This window comes from Ambystoma mexicanum, chromosome 11, assembly GCF_040938575.1.
Source record: "Ambystoma mexicanum isolate Mex_15411 chromosome 11, UKY_AmexF1_1, whole genome shotgun sequence".
NCBI classification, from domain to species: domain Eukaryota; kingdom Metazoa; phylum Chordata; class Amphibia; order Caudata; family Ambystomatidae; genus Ambystoma; species Ambystoma mexicanum.
Window position 1 is genome coordinate 727,955,769 of NC_090934.1, and position 14,394 is coordinate 727,970,162.

A 14,394-nucleotide genomic window follows, 5' to 3' on the forward strand; every position below is an offset into this window, starting at 1 on the left:
CCTCCCCATCCCCTTAGCACTTGCACTATCTGAAATGTCATCAGGCTGATTATGATAGTTGACTTTGTTCTTTTCACATTCTGACTGTTTCAAGGGCTGAAAGAATGTTCATTGTAATTTTTCCCATGTTCCCTCCCCTCCTTGAAGCGCTTTGAAACACCTTTGTGTATAGGCGCTATACAAATAAACAATCAATTCAATTCAACTCACGTTGCACTATTTATGGTAGACTGCATCGTGTGTCAAAGGTTTACTGCTGGGCATACACTGAGAACAATTAGAGGGGTAATACTTCGACCAAATGACTATTTCAGCTTTTATATATCGACTATGTAGATATGCTGCACGTAAGTAATGGATATAGGTATCTATTAGTGGTGGTGTTTCCCTTCTCTAGGTAGATCGAGGAAGGTTCATGTACACACCCTGATGCCACTTATGCAGCAAAGTTTTTAGTGCATAATGTTTTCCCGAGATGGGGTGTGTGAAGTGCCGAGATCGATCAATGGGCCACAATTGGTTAATGAACTATTTGAACAAATAGGGCTTCTATTGAATATAAAGCACACGTTTTCTTCTGCTTATCACCTGCAAGCGAATGGGATATGTGAGATACTCAACTGCCTCCTTCAAGAAAGGATTGGCAAGATTACATTGACTTTGAAGAAGGGATAGCTATATTTCCTATCTCTAGCTTTATATGCACTTCGGAATCAGCCAGGATCAGACCAACACTTCACCCTGCATGAACTAGTGGACAGGGCATCGAATGAGAATGCCCCTCACTCCTCTATCTAAAAGTAAAAGTGATACTCAGAGTGTAGCTAAAACCTTAGGTCATGAGTTGCACGACTATTTGACATGTATGACCTCTAGCATCTCTCTCATTTCAGATCAAGTCAAGCACAAAGGGGGTTGGTTTCAGAACACAGAAGATGACAATTCAACAACCAACCCAATTCAACTACTATCAGCATCTAAGTTATACGTTGGAGACCTAGTTCTCATTAAAAACTTTACTACACTGTGGCAAGACCCACGATTCAATGGTCCCTTTTGCATTGAGAATATAACCCCTTCGGCTGTAAAGGTCCAAGGAAGACGAACTTGACTTCACCTGAGTGACGTGAAAGCCTATAAAGGTGAGACCCGCCCTCCCACCATTGCTGATCCAGAAGCACAGCAAGAAGAAGAATTTCAGCGTATGCAGACTCGATCGATGGCGAAGAAGAAGGAAGATGAAGCAACCAGCTGATAATACAGATTTTGAATTGTAATGAGATTCAGTGGACCCTCCTTATAGATATTTTAGCAGGAGTGCAAAGACTTGCAGAGAATTTCAGGAATTTAAAAAATGAACTTTTACAAACACATTGGGACTCATTACAAGTGTGCTGGTCCGGTAACAATGGTGCTGGTAAGCCTACCGGCTCCATTGTTACCGGACCAGCAACTACGAGTCTGCGGGTGAGTGCTGTCCCACCCGCCAGGGCCAAATGGCACCCGCCCGCAGAGTTTCACGGAAGCACCGGCACCGTTTTAAACGGTGCCGGTGCTCCCATGGTCCCCATTCCTATTGAGTCATATGGGACTCAAATGGGAATGGGGATTAACATTTACCGGCACCTGACTTAAAATGAATATAAATGGATGCCTATGTTTTTGTGCATAATATATGCCTGTTCGATTACTCTCTTTATCTTTCTATTCCTCATTTTTCACAGTTTCTATCATGTTAGTGCTTCCACCGAGGTAGAGGTCCCTATGGTTCTTCCTACTATGGGAACTTCCGTTTGATATACTTCATGAATGGTACAAGGCTTCTAAAAGACACAGGGGGAGATTCAGAGGAAGATAATGAGGGGATAAATACCTATCTAGATAATGCAGCACACTTGGAGTGACAACATGTGGTGCCAGCACATGACGGAAGTAGGGGAAAAAACATCTAAGGAGAGTTCCTACATCTGCGCTCTCATCCCATATGCCATGAATACAGTGCAAACTTTTTTTTTTCAACTTGGATTTTATTGATTTTAACATCAGAAATGAACATACAAATAGGTATATACTTTGCATTCATGGTTACATCAGAATACTGCTTCGACCTAAGCTAACAATGCTGAACAACATCAACATGTTCCGTTACAATGAAGGGAAATTTAATGTCCTGCCCCCTCTCCCCTCCCCTTTCTCCAGCTCATGAGTCTTTCTTGTCCGTGGCATTGCTGTGGAGTCGCGTGACATTCATTGCTGGTCATCTTTTGATTGTGAAGCTCTAGTGAGGTCTGTGACAGGCATGGAAAGTTGGCGGTGAATCAAATGGTGCCCAACTCCTGACTGGGTGCTATTCTCCTTGTTGTGTCGAGTCATCTGTGACTGGGCCTGTGATGTACTGCTCAGTAAAGTCACACCAAGCTTCTTCATGTCGTGTGGCCTTGTCATGAAGTACTGCCTTTATTTTCTCCATGGTGTAGATGTTTGTGGCTATCTGTATCCAGTCCTTTTTATCTGGAAGGTGTGGGATTTCCATTTCATAACCAGGCCCGCCCCCTTGCCGCCAGAAGCAGGGGGGAGACTAGACCTCTAACTCTACTCAGTTCGTCATCCTCTTCTTCGAGGCCAAAAAGGATCAGGAGAGGGGATAATTCTCTCTCTATGCTGTCCAATTGTTTAATCCATCCCAGAACCTCTTGCCAATAGATGCGGACCTTGGGGCAGGTCCACCACTTGTGCCAGTAGTCGGCATCGCTACCGCATTGTCGCCAACATCTTGGGCTGGAGGTTTGAAACATTTTGGACAGCCTGTGTGGGTCGTACTGCCACCTATGAAGTAGTTTTATTGCGTGTAGTTTATACTGGGCTGCAATTGATATTCTGGAGGGTGTTTCACAAATTTTGTCCCATGCCTGCTGATCAAATTCTCTGCCAAAATCTTTTTCCCATCTACCCTTGAGACAGAGACTTGGGGTTTCATATTTGTGATTAGGGCTCTGTACATTCGTGCTATTAAGCCTTTAGAAGTGCTGGTCGTGTCCAGAATCGTCTCAAAGGGTGTGAGTTCCCTTTGTGTGGTGGTTTCCCATTCTCTCCTGGATAGTATGCCTTTCAGCCGTAAATACAAGAAGACCGGGATCGGGTGTAATTGGAGAGCCTCGTCTAGTTCTGTAATCAAAATTAATTTCTCATTTCTCCACAGCTGACCGACTCTCTCCAAGCCGGCATCAAACCAGGTCTGGTATCTGCCGTGTTCAGGGATTTCCTCTCTAATCCCGGGGGACCAGAGATGGCTCAGAGGTGAGGGCCACGTAGTAACCCCAGACATTGCTTTCCCTTTCTTCCATATGTTCCACATCGTTCCCAAAATAGGGTGTTCAAGTAGCCTTCTTATGAGCTTCGGTCTGGGGAACCATAACCATTCTGCTAGTGTTGCAGGGGCCAGATTGTTGTTGTCTAGCTGGACCCATTGAAGGTCCTTTCTATCTCGCAGGTGCAGGATCAGGAGTTTTGTGGCCTGGTAATAGCGTTCTATGTCCGGAAGGCTTACTCCTCCTAGCTCCTTTGGTAGTATTAAAATGTCGTAGGGAATCCTGGGTTTCTTTCCATTCCATAAGAATTCCAATATGACCTTCTTAACTTGTCTGAAGAAGTGTTGGGGATTGTGATGGGCAGAACCTGAAAAGGATACAGGAAACGTGGGAGACTCACCATTTTGATTGCATTTAGGCATCCCATCCAGGAGATAATAAGTGGTTTCCATTTTCTAAGGTCAGCCTTAAGGGTTTCAAGAAGTTGAGGAAAGTTTGCTTCGTAAAGGTCATCGAGGTGTCTCGTTAGGTTGATCCCCAGGTATCTCAGTGTTGGGCCTCCAATGATCAGCTCAAGGCGTTCGAGAACTGTTTGCTGTTCTGGGGATGGTTCCTGAAGTGGGAAGAGAATGGATTTGTTTTGGTTAATTTTAAAACCTGAGAGTGTGCCATATTCCTCTATTAACTGGATTGCTTGTGGAATTGAAGACACTGGGTTTATCACATGAAGCAGGATGTCGTCTGCGTACAAAGCCAGTTTATATTCTCTGCCATTCACCTGCATCCCCTCGACGGTGGGGTCTGCTCAAAGCGATTGGGTGAGCGGTTCCAGGGAGAGCGCAAAGAGTACTGCCGACGGGGGGCAACCTTGTCTCGTTCCCCTACTGAGAGGAAACCAGCGTGAGAATTGGGAGTTTACTGCCACTGATGCTCTTGGGGTAGTATAGACAGCTTTGATTCCTCGGCAGAGTGTGGGACCCAAGCCTATTTTCTTTAACGTGGCCTCCAGGAAATGCCATTCGACTCTGTCGAACGCCTTCTCAGCATCGATTGAGAATAGAGCTGATGTGTTTGACGATTTATGGGCCTCGTGAATTAAGTGAAGAGTTTTCCGGGTGGAGTCTGCGCCTTGTCTACCTAAGATGAAACCTACTTGATCGTAGTGTATTTTTGCCGGCATGTGTGACTCCAGCCTTGCATTGAGGATTCTTGTGTAGATTTTGATATCGATATTCAGGAGGGATATTGGGCGGTAAGAGGCGCACAGCTCTGGGTCCTTGCCCTCCTTGGGAACTACTGTTATTAGTGCTTCCGTGAAGGATTCAGGCGCCACTCCGGATTGAAGGATGTTGTTAAAGAGATCGACCATGAAGGGGAGAAGGGCATCTTTGAAGGTCTTATAGAACCCCGCTGTGTAGCCGTCATTTCCGGGGGCTTTCCCTGTGGGAAATCTCTTGATTGCCTCTTCAATTTCTTCTCCTGTGATGGGAGCTTCCAAGGCTTGTACTATGTCGGGCGGGAGAGTCGGCAGGGATATTTTATCCATGTAATCCGTTATCGCTCTGGATGCGGGGCAGCCTGCGACGTATATAGCTTCTCGTAGAAGTTGGCAAAGGCTTCAGAGACATTGGGAGGATATGGGTCGTAAGAATCACCTTCGTTTTGAATCGTGGGTGCCCATCGATCCTGGCATTGCCCACAGAGTCTCGCGGCAAGTAGGGTGCCTTCTATGTCCCCGTGTTCGTAATGCTTTTGCTTCAGATATTGGAGCTTACGAGCGATGTTACCTATCTCCATCTGTCGTAGTTCTCCCCTTTTGTCGTTGGCCAGCTTAATCTTTTGTTGTCTATCATGATCTGCAGATTGTGCCATGAGATCGAGTTGAGCGATTTCGTTTCGGAGCCTACTTTCTATGAGTTGGCATTCTCTTTTCTTTGCTGCCCCCTCCTTGATGATTAATCCCCTCCAAGTAGCCTTGCCAGCTTCCCATACCATGTTTGTGGAATTTTCGCCTGTGTTATTCAGTTCAAAGTATTGGATGATGTCCAGCTCGAGCTGTTCCCGAAAGATTGGGTCTTTGAGGAGAGTCTCGTTGCATTGCCATTTGGAGCTCTTCCGGGGGAGGGCCATCTGGTCAATACTGACCGTGACCATGTCATGGTCAGACCACGTGATGGGAGATATGATGGCTTCAGACGTCGCCGTGGTGAGGTCTGAGGATAGGTATATATAGTCAATTCTTGAGAATGTTGCATGCGGTGCTGAGAAGAAGGTAAATCCTGTTCGGTTTGGGTTCATGTGTCTCCATGTGTCAGTGAGGTTGTAGGCATCCATGAGATCCGCAGCCGGTGGGGGTCCAGAACCGGATGAGGGGGTCGTAGGAGGGTTGCCTGCCTGCCTGTCCTGTTTTGGGTCCATTGACGTGTTAAGATCAACTCCCAATATTACTTCACCTTCTGCTTCATTCATGACTTTGGGGATTGTGTGTTGTAGGAATCTTGACTGTACAGTGTTGGGTGCATACACTGACGGGAGGGTGAGTGATGACCGTGCCTTGTATCTTGCCAACTAATACTAGCGCCCTGCCACTCACATCCACCCAGGACTTTAGGAGCTTGAATCGGATCGTTTTATTGACTAAGATGCCAACTCCCGCTTTCTTTAGTGGGCCAGAGCCCCAGAATTCCGAGCCTAGCTTGGTGTATAGGACCTTCCTTTCATCTCCTTTGCTGTATCAGGTTTCTTGTAAAAAGAGTATATCTAGTTTCGCCCTCTTGAACTCCCTGGTCACCAGGGACCTTTTGGTGGGGGAATTAAGCCCCTTGACATTCAGTGTGCCAATCTTGAGTGTGCTATGCCTATCACTGGGTTCGTCATGACTGTGGGTCAGTGTTATGTTCATTGAACTCGTTCGTCACGTCGTGCTGACCATTGTCAGAAATTGCCACGGTGTAAGCAGTGTGATAGCTGCCCCTAGTTAACTGAGGCTTTGAGATTTGGTATGTCTCTCCCCCCCTCTTCCCCTTCAGGGTATTAAACATCATACCCCTTACCACCAGTTTCTGCTGTCCGGCCCTCATGTTCCTCATGGGGGTCTGTGTCCCAGTTAGATGGCGTCCGAGTTGGACCAGGTGTGTACAGCCGGTCTACTGTTGGACCACTAGTGAGGGTCGTAACCACACGACCCCAACCACAACTACAATCTCATTAACATTCTGAGCCCCCCCCTTTCTTCTTTTGTGCTTTGGTCTTAACAGCAGATTATCAAACAACAGTAACTGCTATTGTGAACTAGTAAGTGAAATGATACATGCAGTTTTAGGATTCATCTCCACCATGCGTTAGTCTCTGCGCTTCGGATGATGGTCTTGTCATGTGACTGATCAGGCCGGACCACTGTTCTGGATTCCAAAATGCTGGTGGTTGTTGAACAATGGTGTCGGGATGTGCGTCGCCCCGGTGAGGGATCTGCTTATGCCGTTCCATTTGTTGCTGTCTGGTGTGTCATTGGGTCGTCTGTACTTTCTAGATCCCTTGACTTTTTTCCTCCTCGGGCCCTGGGGCCCCCATCTCGCTCTGATTTGTAATGGTTCCTCTTGCATTCCATCACTTGGGGCAGTTCCAAGAAGGTCTGTGATGCACTCACGGATTTCTTCTTCGGAGCGGAGGATTACCTTCCTACTTCCATGCTCAAACGTGAGGGAGAAGGGGTATCCCCACCTATATCTGGTCCCTTGTTCTTTAAGCCATTTCGTTAGGGGGCTAGAGAGATGCCGCAGGGCATGGGTAAGCGAGGATAAGTCTTGAAAAATGGTTCTCTGGCCTCCCCGAGGGTGAGAGCGTCACAGGACCTGGCCTTCACGAGTATCCTGGTTCTGTCTTGGTATTTATGAAATCTGGCAAGGACGGATCTCAGGCCGCCTGGGGGACCTCCGGCTCTGTGTATTCTCTCTATTGTCAGTTCGTCGATGTTCTTGTCTGCAGCTAGGATTCTGATGATGTCATGTGCAGATTGCTTGAGGTCTTCCTCTGTTTCTTCTTCACGTTCCGGAATTCCGAAAAATCGTAGATTATTTCTTCTTTCTCTATTTTCTAAATCGTCAATTTTCAAACGAATTTCGTCCTCCCTCCTCTCTATGTTGCGCATTCTGAGGTCTAGTTGGGTTTCTAATGTATCTATCGAAGCTTGATTGTTTTCAACACCTTCTAGTCTCTCTTCAATTTTGTCCACTCTTTGTGTCATCCTATCAATTTTGCCACCAAGGTTAGCGCCCATGTTTGGGATTTCGCTCAGGAGGGCGGCAATGTCTCCCTTCGTGGCTGCCGCTCCTGACTCCGACGTTTCCATTGACATTGTAGTATTTATATCCGGTTCCAGGTGTGGTGGGTTGTAGGCGAACCTGGCCAGCTTGCTTTGGATGTTCATATGATGCCTGTATGCGAGGAGGCACACGCCCCTGGAGTGGGGGCCTTACCCTCTGCACTGGCGTGATGCAGAGTTCTCGGAGTACGTGGTGGAACACCGTTCAGGGAGTCCAGGATGATGGGAGCATGATGGTGGGAGGAGGCACACGCCCTGGGACTAGGGGCTGTACCCTCCACTTGCGGCGGTTTCCAGCTCCGAGACCGCTGTAATGCCAGGGGGGTCCAGTGCATGGACCGATCTTGTTGGTGGGCTCGAGAGGGGTTGCAATGGATGGGTTCTGCAGTGAAGGGCTCAAGCCTTGGCGAGGTTCAGAGGGCTACCCTTACGGATATCCCGTTTGTGCGTATTGGTGATCCACCTGCGTGCCTCTTAGCGGGGGCAGTTGACTGTGTGTTACGCGAGGAGGGCACACGTCCCATTGGTGGGGGCCCAACCCTCAGCATTGCCCTCTGTTCAGAGGCTAACTCCTTGCGTCATGTGGCGTAGCCCCTAGGGGTATGTCCAAGGAACGTTCTCCCAGAGATGAGCGTTGAGCCACAGCCTGTAGATTATGGTGATACGGACAATTGGTGGGGGGCAGGGCTCAACGTAGGGTGATCTTGATTGAAGAACACTTTATGTGGAGGCTGGGAGGATTCCAGAAGCTACGCTCTTGTCTTTGCCTCCTGGGTAAGTGATGTGGCTGTGGATTCCCTTATAGGGATTGTGATGGAAGGCAATTCCTTTGCTTGAGGTGCAGCACTGGGTGTGCTGTGGGGTGTTTTATGGTAAGAGGCTGGTTTCCATAGCCTGTACCAGGGTTATGAAGGGGTGCTTGGGCCACTGTTTGGGAGCCGGGGCCTCCCTTCTCAGGCCCTCAGATCACTGTTCATTTGGGCCCTCGGGGCCTTTTAGAATAGGGGGTGTTGGGGGAGGTCCCCGTGGAGGCGCCCCTCCTGGAGGGGCCGAGTGGTGAGTGCCGCTGTCTGCAGCGGCAGGTGCGGGACGAGGCCCGGATCACTCCACGTCCCGCCCCCGTCCTCGGACGGGGGCGGAAAGCAGGAGAGGCCCTTCCTCTGTGACTGGGCCCACGGAAGGCACCTCAGGGGGAAGCAAGGCCCTGGCGAGGGCTCAGGCCCGCTGAGTGTTCCGGGGGCAAGTGGGGGGCACCTACCCACTCCGCTAAGCTGCTCCTTCTTTCGCGGCGCCAAGCACCGACACCGCTCGAGCGGGCAGATGGGGGTGCGCACAGGCCTCCTCGCCACGCACCCGTCCGTCGCAGTAGAATCTTTGACACGGGCAGGGAAGCTCAGACTGCCCGGGAGAATCACAGCGAGGGCTGCGCTCTAGGCGAGTGGCCAGTGGGAGGGGCCGGATACCTCAGGGCCTGCTCCGGCGCTGCCGTCATCTCACCTGCTGCGTGTGTGCTCGGAGGGGAGGCTCATGCTGTGGGCCTTTTCTCCTGGCTGGGGCCACCGTTTTCCGCCAAACTTTCGATCCTCTGGTGGAGAACCGGTTCATGCTGCGAGGAGGTGCTGCTCATCCGTGCGCCCCCTGGTGGCCAGGGTACAGTGCAAACTTTTATATCCAGACAAGTCCAGAACACAATGCCAGGTGCCTTATTCATCTTGCAGCATGTATGACCAGAGGACAATTTCAGGGAAGTTGGGCCACTTTTTTACGATGGAGATCAAAATGGAGGTTTCCATTCTAGGATGATAATATCAAGACTACACAGATGGAAAGGGAACCTGAATGGGAGAGCAATATGCGTGTGTATGCTGCAGCAGGACAGGAAGAGGTAGTCATTGAAGACATGAAGAGGATGAATTGTCCTGATGTAACAGAAATAGCTGGATCGGCTGGATGTTGGGAACAAACTCAAGTCTTAGGGCCTCATTACGAATATGGAGGTAGCCATGGTGCTATTAGCGCCATGGCTGCCTCCATACCGGGCTCCAATACTGGGTCCCTTCAATGAGGAATAACCGGGTCATTCCAACATTGGAGAACCCGGTAATTCCTCCTTGAAGGAACCATTTCCCATTCCCATAGGGCTTAATGGGAATGGGGAGGGAGATACTAACGGGCATGTAAATAATTGCTCGTTATTAGCTCCCCGTTCCCCTCGCGGCACCCGGAAAGGATGTCTGGTTGTACCAGACGTCTGTTCTGAGTCCCGTAAAGGGAACCTCGTAATAGGCGCTCCCGTAATGAAGGGTGCCGGTCTCGTAATGAGGCCCTTAGTCTATGGACGAGTGAAGTCCAAGAAGGGATGGGAAGGAGGACTGATGTCCTGTGCAGCTCATCTACTAAAGCCAGAATATGTGCAAGAAGTGCAGAGAGTGAACAATGGATGTTTTAAGTCATGGGCTAAACATGCCAAACTACTGATCAGGTCCAATGGTTGTAATCCCATTGGCAAATGCAGCGTGCTTCCGAAGACACAGAAAAAATTGTGCAGGAGATAACAAAGACTGCAAAACTACAGTTGACGTTTCCAGGATGGGAGAAGGGACAGCTGTCCTGATGGATCGATATTGGGCTTGTGGGCCTAGGGCCTACATGAAGTTGCCCAAGGATTGGGGTGGAGTATGCTCCTTGGTGCTCATCCATTTAGTGATTCCTCAGAGTGACCTGAACATTGGAGAATTTCCAGAAGTTGATTCCCATTTCAGAAAAAGAAGATTGCTTGAATTTCTCAGTTGAACCAGAAGAGAGAATTACTTCTCAGCCAAGTCAAAAGAAGCATATGACTCCATTCCTTATGAACACAGGTTGTACAGCAAGACTGCTTCAATATTTACGACTATGTTCATGCCTGGGATCCAGAGAATGGCCAATGCCAAGTGGTTACCGATTACGAGATGGGAGCTTCTGCAGACAATCAACACCGCCATATAGGGATTCAATTCTATCAAGGAAGAACTGAGGGCCATATGATGACTAATGACCCTGCAGAACAGATATGTCATTGATGTGATCACAGCAATGGAAGGAGGAGTTGGTGCCAAAATCAGCCATCATGTTGCACATTCACACCTTCTCATGATAACGAGAATGGGACCTTGACAGAGGCCATAATGTTGGTAACGAACTAGCAAAACAAGATTGAAGATGAGACAAAGGACATTACAGATGACAGTTGGTTTGCTTCCATATTTTCTTGGATTCCATGGTGGATGGCAAACATCTTCAAGTTTCTTGGAGCAATATTGGTGATGTTTGGATTCTGTGTAATCAGGATAGTGATCGCCCAATGCAATAAGGTGGCAAAGAAAGCAGTTGAAATGAAGATCATGATTAATGTCAATTCTGGGTTTAGACCCAAGAAATTGACTGATGAAGATGTCAGAAAATACATAGAGGCCAGCATCGTAGCACCTGAAGGAACTAAGTTCCTGTATCCAAAGAATCATACAAAGTATGTGGATGATGGGTTTATTGTAATCCGAATGGACAGTGCAACTACATGACCTGGAGTGTAGATGAGCAGGGCACATCAGCCGGCACCCTGAGGGGGTTGATGAAGATCTGGACTTGAAAAAAGCACTTTTTCAAGAGAAAATATCAAGATGTGGAGACAATTGAAGAGGTGCTCGAGGATTCAACCAGAGGGGGGAATTTAGAGGATCGGTTACATGCCTCTGCAAAAGTCCTGCCCCCTTCCACCTATACGTTGGAAGCTTGAGACTGCGCCATGTTTGACACCAGCAGTTGTGCCAATTCCGCAGTGAGTATTTGAAAGGAGGTATTCTCTGAGAAAACCCTATCAAATGTATCCCTGAAGAGACGATAATCTGAGGGAGGAACTCCCTGAAGGAATATGAAAAGGAACAAAAAGAGGAGCTGGTGACGTCACGAACGACGAGCGTAATGCACTGAGAATACTGACTGAAGCGAATGCATGGATCTTACAGAAACTGATGACAAAGTTAAGAATCGAGTCAACTTTCATATGCAAAAAGAAGATTGCACATGTGTGAAACACTGCAGAAAATGCAAGCCGTTCAAAAACTGTACAGATGCTGTAACGCAAGTAGATTTGGTAATCTTAGAAGCTGGCTAGATGTAGTGAACAGACTGCATGCAAAGCCGTCATTGTATAGAAACTGGACATCAGTGTCATGAATTTAGTAAGCCAGGACCCATGGAGAGAAAAGGCGAGAACTGTGTCGATGCAAGAATAAGCTGAGATCGTGGAAACGGGTGGCGAGGCTGTCTGGCCTGGTATCAAAGCTGAGGCAGCCAAGGTCAGTTATCTATTCTTGAATGCAGTGAACGTGAATCCTTCCTTGTTGAGATGCAAAGAAAGGACACCAAGCATGCCAAGTTTTCTTCTTTTAAGACATTTAAATGCTGCTAAATGGACCAAATCGTGATCTCCTGTCACGTGAGCCAAGGATGGAAATAGAGTTGAACGTGGAGTCCTAGAACAACAATAGTGAGTGCTTGCACTCCCTTATATTCCCAGAGACAAGAATACTTTGCAAGGCTAAGTTCAAAAACAAACTTCATGACAGAAGGCATCGGTGATGAGAGATGTTGGGATAATTGGATGGGGATGTAAATTCAAGTCCACCTCCTGGCACCTGGGTCTGAGTTTATGTGCTGCTAATTGAACCGAATGTTACAGACTTGGCATGAGCGTTCCAAGCAATTATAAAGGGCCATATACCAAAGAAGGGCCTTATAGTTTGAGAGCCAATGATACACTGTGTACTTAACAGTGTTGAAGACGACATGTTTTAGAGGTAGGCATAAGTTGTCCACCTGACAGTAGATCACAATCCCAGACATTATTGAAAGTATACTTAGATGTTCCCCTTGAACGTATCACAATCCCTCATAGGTTTTTCTTATTTGCCACATAGTATGATGTCACGTCTGATGTATTTTTTGCACATATGGCTGTTTTTATGAGAAATGCACTGAGAGCTCGAGCGACCGTCTGTTGATGTCCATCGTACCTCCCTGCTTTAGATAATTGTTAATAAAACCGCACCTTTGCCATCTTCCTGAGTTGGTTCGATTATTTGGTGTCAGAGTTATTCTGCATCCCCTTCCATTGCATGCACATTACTAAAAGAGAGTTATGCCAGCCAGGGTTCACCCCAGTCCCTGAGGTGCCTGGTGCGTCGGCCTCCCTCACTAACAAAATGACAGTTCCCAGAGCACACATAAGGGCCACCTCCCTTTTCCTGATTCCCGGCAGGTCCCTGCCTACCAGCCCCTGAGAAGCAGCACCACAGCACGTCCCGTGGCAGCTCCGACAGGGCAAAGTGCGGCCAGCAGCACTGTGGATAGTGTGTTAGGCAGAAACCTGTGCAGTTCCCTTAGGGACCACTGCAAAAGATTTAAGACTACATGTGTAGGCAGTAAACCCACTTGGTAGCAGTCTGCACCACCCAGATTTACCTGGTAGCTGTGGCTGAGCAGTCAGACATCCCTCAAGAAGAGTTAGGCAGTATGCAAAGTATACACAATAGGCACTCAGATACAATAATACAAGCAAACACTGACCATAGCTTTGGTATTAAAGTATATAATTATTTATTTAAAAACACACAGTTGAAACACTCCAGCACTCTTATTGTAAAATATTCTAAACACAGTTACTATTGTAATATATACACCCCTTTTTCCTTATCAGATAAGTCACAGTAAAACACCACTTATTTTCATACAGAGGTGAGTGCTTAACTAGATTGCACTCCAATAAGTTTGTGAGAAAGGGAGGGAAAAAGACAGAATATGGAAAGGTACACCACTCTAAGATTCAGGAACACTGTTAACAAGGCAGAAGAGCAAAAGCCACTGGTGAGCCAAAGTCCAAAGGCTGGGCCCACTCTTAGAGAAAGCAGAGCACAAATGCGCCCAAGATCACACAGTTACACTAGGCTTAGAAAGTCTTGCAGAGGGTTCAAAAAGAGTTTAGAGAGGCTTTAGGAAAGTTTAGCCAGGGTGTCCCAGACTAACCCAGGTTCGAAAGCCGGGGGCTAAATCTACCCCGTACAGTCGGTAGCAAGGGAAGCCAGGCGGGACACGGTACCTTAAGTGGGAAGGATCCTCCAGCGGTGGCAGTTGTTCCTGGTAGTGGGTGCAAGTTGCGTCGTCGTCCAGGGGAAGAGAAGATCTCGACTTGGAGGAAAGATGAAGGTCGTTGCACTACCAGGGAAGAAACCAGCCGCAGAGTTTTCCGGTTAAAGGTGGTACCTTTGTTTCGCGGTCGTGGTAAAACGTGGTATCCCGGTTGCCGGGGTGCTTGGTACGGGCAAGGCGGCCACGAGGTACGCCAGGAAAGCGAAAAGGCGGTGAAACTGGCTATCCCCACCAGTCAAAGGAAGAAGACTCTCCGGCGGCAGAGATCTCCTCTGTCGGGAAAAGTGGTGAGGCAGTCCAGCAGGGCTCCACCGTTGGTGGTGTCATGGCAGGTCGGCTCAGCTTCTCCCTCATCGGATTCTTAGGTCCTGTGGCGACTTCTGAAGTTCCAGTCCCCAAAGCCCTGCTTTTATTCAGCAAACCCCCATTCACTCAGCCTAGCTGTCACTCAAACATGCTAAGTGGTGAGCCGGCCGGCTCACCACTTGGGCCAATCAGGACGGAGTGCGACTTGAGTTGCCTAGGCAACTCAGTCCAGGGTGCCTAAATTCCCCTCCACCCCTCCTAAGTACCCCAGAC